General features: G+C 33.2%; 1 non-coding gene across 1 annotated transcript; it reads right to left on the reverse strand.

Moving 5' to 3' along the window:
• On the reverse strand, positions 1-103 carry LOC118973843 (U6 spliceosomal RNA). The gene has a single exon (XR_005063372.1). It is a non-coding gene; the product is annotated as a U6 spliceosomal RNA (small nuclear RNA).
• Positions 104-4,873: the final 4,770 nt, after the last annotated feature.

Consider the following 4,873-nt stretch of genomic DNA (forward strand, 5'->3'; position numbering starts at 1 on the left):
TAAAATATGGAATGCTTCACAAATCTGCATATCATCCTTGCATAAAGACCATGCTAATCTTCTCTGTATTGTTCCAATATTAGTGTATGTACTGCCTGAGTACAAAAGATTTCTTTCTTGCTTAAAAATTTTAAAAGGTAACTGATTGTTTAAAGAAAAATAGTAACACTATATTGTTGAGTTTATAACATATGTGCAATTAAAATTTGATAATACCACAGAAGCTAGAAGGGAAGAAATAAAAGTGTATTATAAATATAAGATTTTTACACTGTACATGAAATGGTATAATATCAATTGAAATTAAACTAGCATAAAGTAGAGATGTATAGTATAAACATTAAATCAACAACTGTATAACAATTTTTACACTGTACATAAAATGGTATAATATCAATTGAAATTAAACTAGAATAAGGTAGAGATATATAGTATAAACATTAAATCAACAAATGTATAACAAAGAGTTATAGCTAATAAACCAACAAAGGAGATAAAAAGAAAGCATATAAAATAATCAAGTACTCCAAGGGAAGGTAGAAAAAAGGAAAAAATGTATTTTAAAAATTGGACATATAGAAAAGAAACAGCAGGACAGTATATTTAAACTGAACCATATGAAAAATCCTATTAAACATAAATGATCTAAATGCTCCAATTAAAAGACAAAGATTATGAATGTTTAACTGATATGAAAATATATCTTTTTAAAAAATGACAAAAAAAGAATATTCTTACTTTTCCTGGGCAGTTCAGACTAAAAATAAAAACTAATTGGTACTAACTAAGCAAGGTATGTATGTGTGGTGGCAGCTGCCAAGCTTTGGCAATCCAGCAAGATCTTTCAGAGCCTCGGTAGAGTAAGTAAGTGTTCATGGGATGTCAAAGATGAGGATGGTTAAGTGTAGGATGTTAGAGGCCAAGGGGGTCAATGAAGTTTCCACTCATGAGAGTAACAACGGGGGCCCAGCATGGGGTGTCACAGCGTAGCATGTTGAAGAGGACATGGTGGGCACCTTATTACAGTGCTGAAGTTCAGGCAGGATGAGAAAGGCAACCAAATGAGACAATGGTGGCAGCCCAGTGTAGGGTATCTGAGCTGGAGTAGGGCGAGTACTGTGTCTGTATACCCACAAAATTAGTTATTAATATCTGAATTGATCAATTAAAATAAAAATGTTGAGGTAGGGAAGCAGGTTTCTCATTGTTGGAGAAAAAGGAGACAAACATAGAAAAAGAAAAACTAGAATGAGCCTTATGGTTCTGAATGAATTGGGGATGTATAGTGAACATACAATTCTTACTGGATAAATGATATAGATAGACACATATAGGTACTGATACAGGTATGGAAATAGGCTAGCTCTGTCAGAGTGGACCTGAAATGACTCTACATTAATAGCAATGAGCAAATATAGTTTCCAGATTTTTTTCTAAATATTATTCATAAAATGAACCACAAAATTTCTTACAAAAAGTACAGTAAATTCACAGGATAGAATATTATGTTACCATTACAAGTCATGATTTTTAAAATAGATAAAAGAGAAAAATTCATGATACATGCTTAGTTTTTAAAAATATGGTAAAAAGCAGTATCATTAGAAAATATGCATATATAGAAGGAAAGACTGACAGATGTTACCAATAGTGTATTTTTCTTCCTTATTTTGTAAGTATTTTTCTGGTACTCTACAATGGGTTTATTACAAATAAAATCAGAAAAATAATAGAAATATTTTAAATAAAAATTATCATAAACCTTTTGAGAAATTAAACAGAATAAAATATAGATTAAGCAGAGCAAGAGATTTAGAATTTAAGTTCATTGGCATGTAGGGAAAGGGAATAAATATACAGTGAAAAGAGGCTGGATATAGGACTGGAGAGAGTGACTACATTAAAGCCCAGGTCCTGTTGTAAATCTTTTCTGAATATCTTGATTTGAAATCAGGGATAAAATTTAAGTGCTGACATATGGTTCTGTTACAGTTGAATATCAATTTTGTAACTATTTATGATCAATCCAATCTCAGTTTATATATGCAATTAGTGTTTCATTGTTTTTTTTCTAATTATCAAAGAGTACATGAACTAAACATAAACACATGCACGCACTCCATGTCAAAAAATTTGCATTATAAACAAGAGTAAATACGAAAAAACCAGTGATATCTAAATAAAGACCATGACTGTATTAGAATTAAGGGATATATGGTTGCATGAAACCTAATGCTATAGTTTCAAGCAGTGTTCACTTGAACAATATTGATATTATCAACCAGCCTAACAAGGTTAAGCCTTCCCTCCATTTAAGCCAGTTAGAATGATTGATCTTAGTCGATTCTTTGCCTCTATTATTTGGCTCTGCACAGAGTTGGATAGAGAGGTTTACAGTTAGTATTTTCAGAAGTCTCTTACTGAGGTGAGACGTGTATCATTTCTAATTGTACCTACGGGAGGAGGTCATCAAGAAGACATCACCACCAGTCGACATGCCAGCGGGGTCAGGGCAGTTGGAGGCTTCCCATCCCCTCCCCTGTCCTTCGAATGTGTGTTCCTCTTGTCTTCCCTACTCTCAGAAGCTGCTTCAAGGATACAGCCTTGAAATAGAAATGTGGTATTGCGGTTATCTGGACTGCATACATGACAAAAAACCCAGTTAAATTCTCCCATGTACCGGGGACTGGTTTAAAACCAAGAGCACCCCAATTCCCCTCCTGGCCCCTCGCATCTTGTTCTTCACATGTGAGGCTCACCCTGTCCTGCACTTTTGAACCTTCCCCCTTTGTCTACTATGGATTTTCTTATTTTGCTCAAATAAAATGCCTTTTGGGGTAGAAAAAGAGGTTGAAGTGGCCATAAACACCATTAGGACAGCTCTTCTATCTCAAACTAAATATTTCAGATAGTAGCCTTCTTTTTTTCAGCTGATTGAGATACAACTAATTGTGGTATAAATTAATCATAGAAAATTAGAATTGCAACTTTCCCCAAACAGAATGCACCATTGAAATATACTTACTGAATCATCTATGCAAACTGTTTTAAGCCTTACATGTAAAATTTTAAAAATCAGACACAATTACTATCTTCATGAATTTCAAAGTCTAGTCATATGAATGTATTAGTAAATAAGCTGCTATAACTCAAGTCTGTTAAACCCTGAGATAGGATGCTTTGGTAGTATATGGAAAGATTTCCTAGTGACTTCCATCATCTTTGATGATTCTTAAGATTTAGACCAGAAAGGACTGAGTATGAGCAATCAAAATAAGAACTAAGAGATTTTTATCAGGTAAAGGGAAAATCATGTACAAAAATTGAGGATGAGAGTAAATAAGGAAAAATTTTAAATATGTTTCTATAGTTATAAATGAAAGATGAGGTATAGGCAGAAAACATTAGGTATGCTGGATAGGGACAATGGAAAGCCATGTAAGAATATTAAACAGAGGAGTTATTTTGCCAGATTTGTGATTAAGAAAGATGACCTGTGGAATGGACGGCAGATTGAATAGTATATGTAAAACCACAGCTGCCCATGCTAGCAGGTGTAGGTCAAAATTTCTGAACCTAAGATTGTATACAATTGGAATGCAGAGTTAAGAACCAAAGTACAAACGAAATGGATTCAATTAGCCCTTTCTCTTCTTTGCCCTTTCCTTTCCTGTCAACGTCTCTTTCTCCGTCATGACAGTTACTTCTTTGTGACTATATTCGAATGTAGGGTAGAATAATTACTAATGTGAGCCAAGGAGAAAGGAAGAATTAGACTTAGAGAAAAACAATTAAACATAAAAAAAAGAAAAATATTTTCTTATCTGTCCTGGAAGAACTGGCATTTCCTGGAATAAAACAAATAACTTAGGGAAAACATTTTCTGTTACTTCGAGGAAAGATACACCCTGCTCCCTGATTCCCTAATCATACAGTTAAAGAGAGAAATAATATTGATACATGGTTTTCACAAATATGTTGTAGGTGCTTGAGGACATGAATCCTGTAATCTTTTGCTTCCATAATCTTATAATTATTTTGGAGGGCACAAATACATATAGCAACAGGAGAAAAATATGAGATAATTTTGAATATCAGAATCAAGAGATAGAAAATAGGCTAAGTATTTCAAAAGATTAAAAACTATGACCCTCTCTCTACATTATCTGAAAACATTCTCCTCCACCACCTCTTTTTAAAATTTCTGACTCACATGCCAAGTTAGTTTTAAAAGCTGTATCTTGTGTAGTGATACTCTCACTGAGTTCGGGAACCTATCTTGGAAATTACCTATAAGTAATTTTAAAGTAAATAGACTGCACATTTATTAGTAAGAGATAAGTATATAATGTTACTCCAAGTATTGCCACAATATTTTGTCCATTGAAATCAAAAGTCCTTAGAAGTAAATCTGGGGTCATTTAATCCTTTTTCTATACCTTCATCTATGTTATAGTTATTATACATGAGAATATCCTGATAAATTTGGATAAAAGAAAACTATTTTCTTCTGATAATTAAACTTTAAAAATCTATAAAATATAATAGTGCAAAGGTATGAAATGTGATAGTAAAGAACAACTCTGAAGCCTAAGAGACTTGGTAACTAAAATGTATGTAAATACACATTCAAGGAACACTATTTCTAAACAGACACTGAAACAAGAAAAAAGAATCACAGGAACAGCAGGTGGAAGTATCCATCTCTCTCCTTCCTGGGAGAAGGACCCTTAGTCAAATGATGACAAATATTTAGTGGTGATGCAAAGCATGGTAACCAGTGGATTGTTAATACCCTAATCCATAAGTGAGAGCATTTCTTCTGCAAACTGGAATTATTAGCTTGATGACACTACCCTGGATTTATCTGATT

The sequence above is a fragment of the Manis javanica genome, chromosome 6 (assembly GCF_040802235.1).
Source record: "Manis javanica isolate MJ-LG chromosome 6, MJ_LKY, whole genome shotgun sequence".
In the NCBI taxonomy this organism is placed as follows: Eukaryota; Metazoa; Chordata; class Mammalia; order Pholidota; family Manidae; genus Manis; species Manis javanica.